Source organism: Salminus brasiliensis, chromosome 24 (assembly GCF_030463535.1).
Source record: "Salminus brasiliensis chromosome 24, fSalBra1.hap2, whole genome shotgun sequence".
In the NCBI taxonomy this organism is placed as follows: domain Eukaryota; kingdom Metazoa; phylum Chordata; class Actinopteri; order Characiformes; family Bryconidae; genus Salminus; species Salminus brasiliensis.
The window spans coordinates 18,902,333-18,916,789 of NC_132901.1; the positions used below are offsets into that span (position 1 = coordinate 18,902,333).

Genomic DNA, 14,457 nt, shown 5'->3' on the forward strand with positions numbered 1-14,457 from the left:
TTATGATGTTCTCATGTTGGCATGTGATATTTGCTTTATGCCTGATGTAACGTGGCCCATATCTTCCAAAAAAAATAAATAGATCTTCCACCTTTGACTCATTAGTCCACAGAAATCCTTGTCCTAGTTAACGGAGTTGACACTGTTCATAAAGCAGTCACCCAGTCCAGATGTCCTCAGTATGCGTGCAAATCCTTGCTCTGGTATTTTTACGTGAGTGACAAACGGAGAGGGAATGTGGAGGAGAAACTTGCCCCAGATGTTCAGAGCACACCGCAGAGCTCCAGCAGCGCCACGCCGAGGAGGAAAGGGGGACTGCAGCTCACTGAGCCCCTTAAATGAGTTGACTGGGAAACACATGCAGCAGTGAGAGAGCAGAGCAAGCAGCGCAGCAACAGGCAGTTGGCGGTGTAGCAAAGAAGAGCCAAGACCAGGTTGCAGCGCAAAACACGGTCAAGGAGGCTCGAAGTTCTGCCCTGCTGTGGTTCCGCGCCTCTGTAAGGCTGTTCGTGTTTCGTTCGCTGGACGAAGACGCCTGCATTGCGCCTGACTGGGCTAGCCAAACTTTGAAGGTAATACATGGAGACCGGTGTGTGGTTGTGTGTGTGTGTGTGTGTGTGTGCTCTGTTTAGAGGGAACGGATGCCTGATTTCCCATTAAGAAGGTAATGCACGTGATTGCTGGGTTTAATAGGTGTGGAAAGACACGCTGTTCGCATGGCATTCCTTTACGCATGACGCACAGCTGGTTTGTGTTTATGTGCATTACGGTGCAGCATATGCAGCAACTCCTTGCTGATTGCACTCCAGAACTGAACGCACACACACACACACACACACACACATACACACACTTGCGCTTTTGCCAAGTACAGATTAGAACTGCGCAAAAAGAGAGAGAGAGAGAGATAGAGGTAGAGAGAGGTAGAGAGAGAGAGAGAGGTAGAGAGAGAGAGAGAGAGAGAGAAACACACATCCACGACAGCATAGCTCAGCACCATGCTGTGTTTATGCAGGTCTGCATCAGAGCGAGCAATGCAAAGCTTAATGCGCAGCCAGACACAGTGCAGCCACTGGCTCAACATCTGCCACAGCCTGTGCATGCATGGTCCATAACAATCCACAGAGGTGATGCTGGACCATCTGTTGCAGCAAACCTGCAGCAAATAAGCTTCACTGCCCTTTACCTCTTCAGTACTGGGCAGTTTGGTCATTTGGGATTCTGAGAGGCAGTGTTTGTTTTTTTTATAGTAGCCTAAAGCATCGTCCTGTGCTCAGGGTTATGTTGGAAGGTGTGTGTGTGTGTTGGGGGGGGGGGCGGGGGGTGAGAGGATGGCATCCCCCCTGTTGGAAAAGCACAGTAAGTAAGACTGGCACCCACCCTATCCATCCCATAATCCTGTTCAGATTAACACTAATTCATGAAATCACCTAAAATAACTATTGGCGACCTGTAGTTGGATGTATTGAATATTCCAAAGACTTCCAAACTTGCTGTTTATGCTCGTAGTTGACAGCCCTGCTTATAATATCATGGTGTTTAAAATCTAGAAAGTAAAGCTACAGTGCATACAGAACATTTTTTAATTAGGGGTGTATGAAAGTATCAGTATATCGAATTATCGCAATATTATGCTTTGCAATATTTATTATCAATGAATAGTTTACATGTATAAATGATTGGTGGCAGGCAGTGGTTCATTTAGAGTTGTGTTTAAACCCCGACCACTAGATAGCAGTGTTGTGGTCTTTCTTCAGATCCGTTTGTTCTGATTGGATAAAAGGTTAACTATTCTTTGACTGATTTTATTCATATGATTGTGTATTTATTATGTCTATATTATACTATAACAGTTTTCCTAAAAAAAAAAAAACAAATCATGATAATCTTGCTTACAGTATTGCAATATATCACAATATATGGAATCATAACCCTGTATTGTGATATGTATCCTACTGCCAGGTTATTGCCAATACACAGCCTTTATTTAATACAGTTACCTCTGTTCCTTTCCTTGGCAGCTCATATTATGAACCATCTAAACTTTTCTGAACTTTATGACGCTCCTATTAAATATTATTTATTTTATTCCAGTAATGTTGGTTTGTTTATTCTTATATTCTTATTCTTATATAATGTTTTTTACATCTATATGGAACTGTATAAATGTAAGGAAGGTCATAGTTTGTTTCATCAACTAATTAATAATGTAGATACATTCTCTTCTATGTTTAAATAAAAGCTTAGTTTAGACAAATATATTGACAAAAGTATTGGGACCCCTGCTTGCTAATTGTATTAGGGGTATTAAAAAAAGAGGGGATCCCGCCTATGTTGGAGTAACTGTCTCTACTGTCCAGGGCAGCCTTTCTACCAGATTTTGGAGGAACATTGCTGTGAGGATTTGTTTGCATGCATTGACAAGAGTGTTAGTGAGGTCAGGTTGTTGGTTGATCACCACTCCACCTTGATTATATACCCTTCTAGCCCATGCCTGGCATTAGGCATGGTGCCAATAGGTTCATGTTTGAACAGCTGCTCCAGAAAGTCCTATTTTATTGGAAAAACTTCTCTACAGGGACTAGACAAGCTATGTGTGTGTGTGTGTGTGTGTGTGTGTGTGTGTGCATTAAGACATCAAGACATCAATGTCAGCAATGGATGCAACTTAAAGTAGCTGAATGTATTCATTAGAAGGGTGTCCACAGACATTTGGACATATAGTGGATGTCACATTCATTAAATATTATGGGATTGTTGGGCGAGGAACATTCTGACTAGGGTATGACTATGGCCCATGATTTCCCATAACGTTCTTCTGTGTTAGCTGGGGAACAGTCTAGACGGCCAGATATGGATCAGAGGTGCAGTGTAGAGTTTCAGTACTGAGGTACTGGCGGGCATGGTCTCCACAGAGACAGGCAAAGAGGTCAGGGGAGGCTCATTCAGTTTTGTATTGATTTGTCTCCCATCTCATTATAGCTCATCTGGGGTCACCCAGCTCAAGGAGCGTTGAGGAGGTAGGCTCATTGTGATGCCTCAGACATGGCTCAGCGTGTGTGTGGGATCAGTTCTGCTTCATGATTTCGAGAATGGAACGATAGTCTAAATATAGCAGCATGTACACCTATAGGCGGTGGGTTAATGCTGCTGCAAGGATACCAAGGCTAAGGTTTCCCCAGATATGGATTAAGGCTTGGACTAAATTGTAGTGCCAATCAAATTGAATTGTGTATTACTCATTTTTAGTGTTAGGCTGATAATCTGGGAATGGGGAAGTCAATCAACACCCAAACACAATCCTGGGTTTTAATGTTTAAATGATATTTCATCTAAAAGAGAAAGTGATGGTAGTCCATAGTCCACTAATGTGACCAGAGCTGCGAGGCATGAACATGCAGGAGGCTGTTGTTGATTGTAGGCCTGTTGTAATATTTTTTAGGGGTGGATCATATATTGTCCCAGAAATAATGAAGGGTATTATTAATATTGATGTTATTGATTTTAATAATTATTTTGAGCCACTGATATAATTATATTTCCGCAGAGTTCACATTAGGTTCACACTGAAGTGACTCAATCAGATTATTTCCTGAATGCCACAGATTTTTGCAGGTCAGGTCTGGACACGTCAGATCCAATCTTTTGAAATCAGATTTGAGTCACTATATGTGGTCCTAGATCAGATACATGTCAGATTTGTGAGCATGGTTAATGAACCTGAACAGTCAGATCAGATTTCAGTGCTCTTTGTCAGAAAAACGGGTGTAGTGTCAGATTTCGAATCCCGCCAAAATTAAAAAGCTTACACATCTTTACCGCCCTCTGCTTTCCAGCCTCTTGCTTTTACAGTTCAGAGCTTTCTACTAGTCAGGGTTTATCAAGATAAAGAGGTATGTGTACTTAAGCTATCTTTAGGACTGAAGAACATCTGGAAACCTGTGTGCTGCACCAAGCACATGTGGAATGAAATACAACTAATGCTAAAGTGTTGTTCTGTTATTTGCTGTGAAGGAAAATGTGATATTATTAATAGTTATCCATTAATCTGTTGCACATATACTGCTCCCTGACCGGGAGGCGGATTCTGACAGGAGGCAGAATTGTGATGTGCATAAACTTATCAGTATGCACAAGCACAACAGATTCGTTCACATTACTGACAGATACAGGTCACTTACATTTATGAATGTGGACCATTAAGAAATCGGAAATCTGAAATTCAATCAAAAACCGAGTACAAAAACAGAATTGATTAATGAGGTTTGTAACGTGAATGTAGCCATAATAAATACCATAATAATGCAATTACACCCTTTTAACCTCTTAAATGGCCAATGGCCCACTATTATACACTTCTGTTACCAAGACACAGCCCCATCAGTGTGTACAGAAGTCCCTGTAGGTACTGAATAATGTGCCTTAGTGTGTAATAAGCTTTGAAGTGTTAAAGAACGATGAACTTTTAATTATTATGAATATTCAGACATTAGAATTAGAATGTAAAAATGTTTAAATATCATAAATAAAGAAAACACAAACAAAAATAAAGCTGTTTTTAAACAGAGTTGACATGCCGATGCCAGAAGGGGCTCTCCTCGCTAAGTTAACACAATGAGAAATATTGAGTATTGAGGTCATGTATTGTACAATAAGTAAAAAATTATGGTGACAGGCCTTGATTGGTGCTTTTGTGTTTAAGCATGAAGGAAACTCAGAATCATGTGATATCCCAGGAGGTTGCTAAGTGGTTGCTAAATGGGTGCTAGATGGGTGCTACAGTACGGCAAGGTAATTACTGTGTTAATTCAGGCAGCTGCCATGAATTTCTTAGCAGTTGTTAGGGTGTTGCTAGTGGCTGTTATGGTATTCCAGATGATTTCCATGGTGTTGCTCAGTGGTTGTTAGATATTTGCTATGGTGTTGCTAGGTGGTTGCTATGCTTTTCCAGGTAGTTACTGTTTTGTTGTCAAGTGGTTGCTTTGGTGATGCTAAATGGTTCCTAGCTGGTTGCTTTCCCATGATATCTCAGAAGGTTGCTGGTTGCTAGATGGGTGCTACAGTACGACCAGGCTATGGTATTTCAGGCAGTTGCCATGGAGTTGCTAGGGTGTTGCTAGTGGCTTATTTGGTATCCCCCATGATTTCCATGGTGTTGCTCAAAAGTTGCTTTGGTGATGCTAAGTGGTTCCTAGTGGTTCCACAAATAGGTGCTAGATGGGTGCTACAGTATGGCAAGGTGTTTGCTATGGTAATTCAGGCATGGATTTCTTAGCAGTTGCTAGGGTGTTGACCAGTGGTCACTAGGCAGTTGCTGTGGTATCACAGGTGGTTGCTATGGTGTCTCAGGTGGTGACTGTGGTAGGCCAAGTGTATTTGTATCGTTGTTACATTTGAAGTGTGCCAAACCTTTTGCACCCCACTTATTGAAGTGTAAGCAAGTATTAGCAATAGCAGGTCTTTGCTCTGTTCATCTCTATGCTTCCGGGTCTCAGCATTTGATGAGGTGAGCAGGGTTCAAGCCAAAATCAGAACCTGCTTTCATGTAGTGCCTTTTGGAACCACAGAAGCTTACAGGTAAACACACACACACACACACACACACACTTAACATCCCTGATCTTCTGATTCTGATTCTGTAGATGAAGCCTGTTTTAGCTCTGTATTGTGAGCACTGTAGTAAATCCTCTGAAAGCCTTGTAAAGGTAGAGAAAGCCGGAGGAGAAATCCCTCTTTAATGGGGTGGGTGACTTGTGACCTCTGAATGGGGCTGGTTATAGTGATTGACGTAAACAGCATTTTGCGAAAACAACCATATTCCAAGATGTGGCTTTACTTTCACAGCCTTTTTCAGACCCGTTTGAAAATACTAAAGATCTACAATGAGTTTGCAATTAATGATATCGTCAGACTAACATCTTATCCGGTTACAGTGGCACCTGTCATGGGATGGGATCTACTTCAAATATTAGTCAGCAAGTGAACAGTCTGTGATGTTTTTGAAACAGGAAAAAAAGGGCAATCTTAAGAACCTGAGCCACTTTAAAAAAAGAGTCAAACTATGATAGCTAGACTGGCCAGGGCATCTCCAAAACATCAGGCAGGTCTTGTGAGGTGTTCCTGGTATGCAGTGGTCAGTACCTACCAAAAGTGCTACAAGGGAGGACATCCAGTGAACCAGCGACAGGATCATGGGTGCCCAAGCCTAATTGATTTGATCCATGGAGACCCCGCCTTGCAATTTACAGGACTTAAAGGTCTTGGTGCTAAATTCCACATTACACTTGCTGGTCACTTGCCACAGAGCTGGTGTATGGGCTACTATGGGACATTAATGGGCCCAGAATTCCTTAATCATTGCATCCCTATAGCAAACATGGTGATGCTGTAGTCTTTTCATATTGAGCGGCCCTAATCCTTGAGTCCTGTGCTATATGAGCTTGGAGACCAGTAGGGCACATTGACAAGACCTTAATGATGAATCATTGTGTTGTAACTCAATTTATGGGATCAAATTATGTGTTTAACCCCTCAAACCCTTGGGTCATTATTCTTTATTTAATCCTATGGCAGAAATTATTTTGAGTTATGTTCCACCATGGAGTCCCACAGGGCTCTGGTTTAGGGCCTAAGAAATTGATGTTAATTATGGCAGTAATGCAGTTCTGAAACTGAAAAACTGAAGCGTGTTCATAGATATAGAACCAAATCTGGAGTTATCTGAGACATTCCTCGGATTGTCAGTATTCCGATTGTACTGTTGGGAATTTCTTGCACGTTTGCTTTTGTCAGATGCATATTACACCAGCCATGCAGACTTTTATTAAATAGATTGGTAAACTGGTCATGATATTATATAAACCAGTCGATTGATCGAGCGCCTCTCCGTTTTGCTGGCATTGTCCATGCACACACACAAACACACACATGGCTCTTAAATGAGCTAAACTGAGCTTTCACCTGCAGCCCCTTGTACGCGGTACCACAGCTGTGTGTGAATGCATTGTAGAGTCTTTTTATTTAATTGGAGCCTTTTTTTAGTAATCTCATTCATGCTGAACAAACAGATCTGGTTCAGGAGGGAGCAGTGTGGCTGGGCCAACGCAGAATAGGAAAAATCAATCCTACCAGCACGAGAGCGAGAGAGAGACAGACAGACAGAAAAAAGTGATGTCTGCTAACAAAGGAAAGTAATTACTGCGAGCTTCATTGCACAGACAGGGCCCGCGATTGGTAGAGAACGTGTGATTTAGTGAGTGCCCGTAATGCTGGAAGAGTAGTGAAGTGTATAAGTGCAGTCAGTCAGCTGCTTTCTAATTGTTGTACACTTACTGCAACACTGAGAGACTTCAACTGTGACAGAGAGAGAACTGCTCTGAAATAATGGATCGCATAGGAACTGATACCAACCTTATTTACCCTATGAAACACTCTGCCAGCCGTCTTTACTTTTGTTCTTAGTTGTGTTTCCACTTTGGCCATAGTAAAATGAGTCAGCATGTGGAACTGGAGCTTTACGTATGCTACTGCGATCTGTCACTACATGAAGGGAACGGCATGCTGGGCCTGGACGATAGGGTGATCATAAAATTGGTTGTGATTGACGCTTCAGAATCATGTTGCTGCTCCACTGACTGTAGTGGGGAGAATAGTATCTCTGTCTTTGCCACTCCGTGCTTGGCCCCATGTAATTTGTGTATATATGTTTAGTGAAACGGCAAGGAAAATGCTCGCAAGAACTGAATAATGCTGCATAACATTGCGTACAACGAGTCATATTAGTGTAAAATCCTGTAATATTACTCTACCGCAACAACTGCACATGCTTTTGGATTGGACTTTTTTCCAGCAGGGGAAGTGGAGACACGCTGGCACATCGTTCACTGTGGAGAAAACATCACATGTGGATCCCATTTATTCCTCAGTATCATCTGCTATTTTACTTGTTAGCTGTAGTTTAGCGAAAGTTAGGTAAAGAGATTTCTTCCTATTCATCCAGCACCAGAGTGTATGTTTTCCCTTAGCTATTTGTTATTAGTTATATGTTGTTGCATGTTGTTGTGACAAAAAACCCTTATGAAACTTCCAACGTTCAGACCTTGGACTACCTACTAGCTATTCTCATAGCTAATTACTGCCATGTTTATAGTAAACTCCACAACCCATCTTTTGTTGAAATGCACCTTTTTCAAGTTGAAGAAATAAAGAATGAATAATCACTTACAGAGCTAAACATGCAACATAACCAATACACATACAGCACTGTAAGTTAATTGTGATAATAATAGCGCAGTGTGTAACAACACCGCCTTCGGTTTTATTCTTAGGCCAGGCAAACACACCACTCTACACCAATAAGAGTCCTAGGGCAATCATCATCTAAGATGATTCAAATGTAAGTCTGTCTGGATATGAGCATCAGCCAAATGTCACACATATGAATATGTAATATAACTAAATTTATAGGAGTGCAAAATAATATTAGTAGGTATTTTGAGCATTGATTGTTGGAGCAAGGCTTCAGTGTCTAGACTAGTCTATTTTAGGCTGTTAAAACCAAAGTCACCAGCAACAAAGAGTGGAACTAGGTAGTTGATGATGTTAAAAAAAATCTAGAATCAGTGTCTTTGGATTTTTCTTGCTGATTCAACGTTAACTTCAACCTGAGTTTTACTGACTATGGCATACCAAAGCCTCTGACATATAAGGCTATGGCAAAATGAAAAGAAAAAGCACAGGACAGATATAATTTCAACTGCCGTAGTCGTCCCTTTTGCCATCGCTAAGTCTCTATTTAAACAATTTCTCAATCCAACAACATATTGCTTCTTCATAGTATATTACCATGTTCTGTATAACAATGCTTAAAACAGCACCATTTGACCTGTTATCCCCTGCTTCCAATAACTGAACGCCAGTATCTGTGTAAAGATCAGTACTCTGTACAGGTTTGGTTTGGTGCGTCCTTCGCAGCAGACCCACAGATGTGACGAGATGGACAGTGACAGGAGAGGCACACTTAGAGTAAGAGCACTGCTGCTACACCTCCACCTCTCCAACTGATTATACACTAGGCAGAAAAACACTAGAACATTTTGGGGAGGTCAGAGCTGTCTTGAGCCATGGGGAGAAATCTTTCATGATCATCCTCGCCGCTAATGAGCTACAAGGTAGAGGCCGAAGAGAGCCGCTGAAAGATTCGCCTCTCACATCAAAAAAGATGAGCTCCTGGGAAGGAAATTAAAGTGTGGCGCCCGTGAAAGCACATAAGGTCACTGTTACAAAGATGCTGCTAATTGACAATCCATTACGCAGCATCAACGCGGGTTGATTAGCTATCGCCATCTCAGTGTCTTGCAAGAATAGTGTTAATTGGCCGAGGTACGTGATTATAGGCCTTAAAAGGGTCTGCTCTGGTGTATGAAAAAAACCTTCAGTGCGAGTGATTTAGGAGAAGCAGCAGAATATGTTTGCACCTGCACCCAGCAAGCTTATGTTAATATAAAAAAAGTATTGGCATTCCATTTGATCAAATTATACAAGTGCTCTCATGACAAAGCTTCTAGTATCCCCATATCTCCCCTTCCATACTGGGATGAGTCACTGAGAGGGAGAGAAAGAGAGAAACGAGCCAACATGCAAATCTTGCCGTGGCTATGTTTAGGATTTTCTCCTTCCTGATCCTCTGCATGGAGACACGGCCTTATCTCTGGCATCATCTCAGTCAAAACACGGGAAGCTGTGCTTGACCTCTGGCCTTCAAGAGGCCTGGGTTAAAAAAGCGGATAAACAGGAAGCTGTTTGGACCACTGCTGAGTGTAGTGAATGTGTTTCAGGATGATGCAGGCCTGTTTTACAGATCTCCTAGGCAGGAGACACATGTGACAGAAACATTGTATGTGTGAATAAAGGGACCCTATGCTGAGAGAGAGCTGGACTGGATATGAATGAAGTCCAGTCCGTAGTAAGGGTGTTATGTCCGTTGCTGTCTTTTGAAGGTTTCTCGGTTACTCTTTTTTTTTTTTTTGGGTGAAAACGTGTTGGGTGCAAGTGATCAAAACTATATGATCTGAAAGCATTCAAGTAGAGTGAAGTGGTGGAACATGGGCTTTGCTTTCAGGGTATTCACTGGGCATGAGGCTCACACAACTGGCCCTCACACCACACTTGTGATTTATCATGTATTTTTGTTGACCCCTCGCTTCCTACTGACTGTATTAACTACCTCAGGGGGGCGCTAGATGGACCAAACTGTAACTTGCACAATTGTCTGACCGTACACTACGTGACTTTAACCTGTTACTGGACCACACTGAACACCAACAGACTCCAGCAAGGGAAGTGAAGACATGTTTCTATGATAAGCTAATGTACTGGCACGTCATTCACTGAGGAGAAAACATCACACGTGGATCCCATTTATTCCTCAGTATCATCTGCTATTTTACTTGTTAGCTGTAGTTTAGCTAAAGTTTAGGTCCAGCACCAGAGTGTATGTTTTCCCTTAGCTATTTGTGACATGTTGCATCTCATCATTGGAGGTACATGACTTTAACCTGTTACTGGACCACACTGAACACCAACAGAACACCACCATGTGCCTGGCGTTGCCTAGGAGACGCAAATTCAGGCCACCATTTGCGCTGACCCAAAACGAAAGAAAGGTGGACGCCTTTGGGTGTGGTCGTGGGTTGGAAGACTGGGTCAGCGTGGTTTGTACTTGAGTTCTTGTACAAATTTCCATTCCACCTTTAATGCTGCTGCAGTATCGGACATGCAGCTACTAGTGCCAGAGTGCAGCTGCTGCATCATTTAAGGTGGAAACGTAAAATTAAAATAAGAAAAATCCACTGCTCCACTTTTCCTGCTCTGTTTCTTTGGCTGTAGACAGGACCCTTTCAGATTGAGTCTCTGACCAGTACACACTACTAGATTACACCCAGAGTCGGGTCAGAAAGTTCCACAAGTCTAAGTCTGCGCCTGTCTCACACTCCTCGATTTTCTCTCCAACTGTGTGACTGTTGAAAAAATCTGCTGACTGAAGCCAGCCAGCACAGACTGAGCCAGCCTGGCAGTCAGGCTTACAATCAGGGTAAAAAGTGTTGTGTAACCCTAGTGTTATGGGCTTAGCTTCTACTGAGGCACGTGATGCCAGCCACCTGCATATATACACCTAAACCTAAGCTTAAGTTACCCTTGACCCAACCCTACATCCCTAGTTAGGGTTAGGTGTGGACTTCCATTCAATTGCCAGTCATTTCCATTCAGCTTAGAGTTCAGTTGCATTTAACAGGCATTCAGTTGAATGTTAGTTGAATGTCCGGTGGGCAGCTAAGAGGCAGCTACAACAGGCCATCCAGGTAAAGTGCTACCTTATTTCCGTAGGCCGCTCTTAAGTGGATCTGCCCAGAACTAGTTGAGATGTACTGTCCTTGAGGCAAAGCCTCAAATGCAAAGCCATCACCGAAAGGCTACTTTTTGGCATCCTGTAGCTGGGGGATATTAAAATCATAAAGCAGTTGCATCAAGTTTGTTTGAGTCCCGGTGACGGGGCCGTGCCGCCTTGAGCCCTGACGTAGTAGTAGTCTTGCCACTGAACAGGGCAGCACATTGACCACAAATGTGTGAACACTGCCTAAAACAGTAGTGTTAGTTAAAGCCCTAGAACTTCCTTTTTTGTCGTTGGCTTTGAGATGCTTTTGAAGGCCCACACATTTCAAGACTCTTGCAGCTTGCAGGATTCATATAGATGGATTACAGCTGGTCGAGGACTACACTGCAGTAAGTGAGTCACCGTTGAAAATCCTTTTAGTCCTTGTGTACATTGAAATGAACGACATTAAGCTTGAGTGAATACAAGCTGTATTGACGAATGGCCATAAAACCACTTGAGTTCAGTCCTTTAGACCTTTGATGTCGCTTGTTTTGATAACATCTAATTGAATCTCTGTATTGCATTAGTTGATTTAATGAGTTTTTAAGGCTATAAATCAAGAACAAGAAGTGATACGCTATTTGGACAGAAGTATTGGGACACCTGCTCATTCATTGCTTCTTCGATAATCAAGGGAATATATAAAAAGCTGGCTGATCCTGCTTTTGTTGGAGTAGCTGTCTCTACAGTCCAGGGAAGAAGGCTTTCTACTAGATTGTCACTGAACACCAACAGACCTCAGCAGGGGAAGTAAAGACATGTTTCTATGATAAGCTAATGTGCTGGCACGTCGTTCACTGAGGAGAAAACATCCCATTTATTCCTCAGTATCATCTGCTATTTTACTTGTTAGCTGTAGTTTAGCTAAAGTTTAGGTCCAGCACCAGAGTGTATGTTTTCCCTTAGCTATTTGTGACATGTTGCATCTCATCACTGGAGGTACATGACACTAACAGACGTTGTGCCATGTGCCTTGCGTTGCCTAGGAGACTCAAATTCAGGCCACCATTTGTGCTGACCCAAAACGAAAGAAAGGTGGAAAACGCCTTTGGGTGTGGTCGTGGGTGGGAAGATGGGGTCAGCTTGAGTACTTGTCAGTACTTGAGTTCTTGTACAAATTTCCATTCCACCTTAAATGCTGCTGCAGTATCGGACATGCAGCTACTAGTGCCAGAGTGCAGCTGCTGCATCATTTAAGGTGGAAACGGAAAATTAAAAAAGAAACTGCCTAAAAATGCACTTTTCCTGCTCCGTTTTCTTTGGCTGTAGACAGGATTGTGGATTGTGTATTGCAGTAAGGATTTGATTGTATGTAGTGACAAGAGTCATAGTGAGGTCAGGATGTTAGATGATCTCCACTCCACCTTCCACCTCATCCACTACTCCCCAGCTCATCCCAAAAACAGTCCTGGATGGAGAGCCGATTATCAATCCAGAGAACACAGTCCCACTGTACCACAGCTCAATGCTCAACGCTGTAGCTTCTCCACAGGAATTGGACAAGGTGTGTGTTTGTGTGTATTTGTACATCTGTATATACAGTGGGTTTGACCTGTTCAATGCATTTATTAGAAGGACTGGCCACAAACATTTGGACATGTTGTGTAACTTACCAGCATATAAGCAGTTCTCTCAAAGGTTTCCTGGTCTGTCAGATTTTATCTTGGCCTTTACAGTTCCGCTGAACTGCCATTTCCTAATAACAGTCCACACTGCAAGGCTGAAAGCCCAAGCTAAAAACACCTCTGTGCAACTCTAAGTAGCTGAATGCATTCATTAGAAGGGGGTGTCCACAAACATTTGGACTTATAGTGTATGAGAGGCTGTAAACAATAGACGGACAGGAATGCTTTTCGGACATATGGGCCTCCATAGGTTTTACATTAGTTATCCAATAGTATTTGAGTGTTGCCACTGAATTGCATCTAAACCATGAAAAAAAGGGCTGGTTGGAGTGTTCTCCAGTCCTGTAGGACCTGGAAAGTAGCTATATTTGCATGTCTGGTTTAATGATTGGCTGATTACAGAGCACTTCTTCATAGGCAGGAAAAGTTTTATGAGTAGAACCAGACAAAGAAGCGTTTGAAAGAGGAGGGGAAGAATAATCTCTCTGTCAGTCTGTCTATTGCGGTCTATTCTCTAGCGTGCTCTCACTCTCGCACTCGCTCGCTCTCTCGCTCTCTTTCTCTCTCTGCGCCTGGTGTATCATATCATTGTTGCATTGTGGGAAGTGCTGGCATTCCTCCAGCACTGCCTTTTGCTCTTTCTGCTGTCTAACCCATGGTCTCTCTCTCTCTATCTCTCTCTATCTATCTCTCTTCACTTTCTTTTTTTGAGCGTTTGCCTTTTCTCTTTCAAAAAGCAGCAGCAGGAAGGAGAACTGCAGCAGAGAGCAACATCTCGAGCTGCACAGCTCGCTTAGAGCGAGGTCACGCCTGAGGAGCGGAGATGCCGGAGGGTTGCCTAGTCAGATCAGTGGAGCTCAGAAGGGTTCCGAAGCTTCACCTAAACACTTTTTAAAAGGTTTCTGTAGTGTGCTGTTGCTCCACCACCGTACCCTGCTCTCCCTCCCATTACATCCCTGTTTCTTACTCTTCTTACTTTCTCTTCACTCTCACTTTTACAAGCATGCGCGCGCACACACACACACACACACATATCCGGTATTTGTTGTGTGTGTTTTTCATATTTGCAAAAGAACAGAGGCAGAACAGGAAGCATCTGCCCAATGGAAACCAAAAAAAAAAAAGCATGTAACCGATAGCGCTGATCTTTCTTGAAGCCTCACGTGAGACAAATTACAGGCTTCCCTGAGCAGTATTGATATTTACAGTAATGGACAAAAGTTTTTAGACACCTGTTTATTCATTGATTCTTCAGAAATCAAGGCTATTTAAATCCTGCTTTTGTTGGAATAACTGTCTTTACTGTCCATAGAAAAAAGGCTTTCTACTAGATTTTGAATTGTGTATTGCTGTGAGGATTTGATTGCATCCAGGAACAAGAACGTTAGAGAGGTCAGG

The 14,457-nt window shown here is 42.5% G+C and overlaps 1 protein-coding gene across 1 annotated transcript in view; it reads left to right on the top strand.

Annotated features, from left to right (window-relative positions):
• Nucleotides 1–318: 318 nt before the first annotated feature.
• The window catches only part of LOC140546496 (RAS guanyl-releasing protein 2), a 59,037-nt gene continuing 44,898 nt past the window's right edge, over nucleotides 319–14,457 (top strand). The window contains exon 1 of the mRNA XM_072669827.1: nucleotides 319–572. The gene's annotated coding sequence lies outside the window, so the exon portion shown is untranslated. The remainder of the gene's footprint in view (nucleotides 573–14,457) is intronic.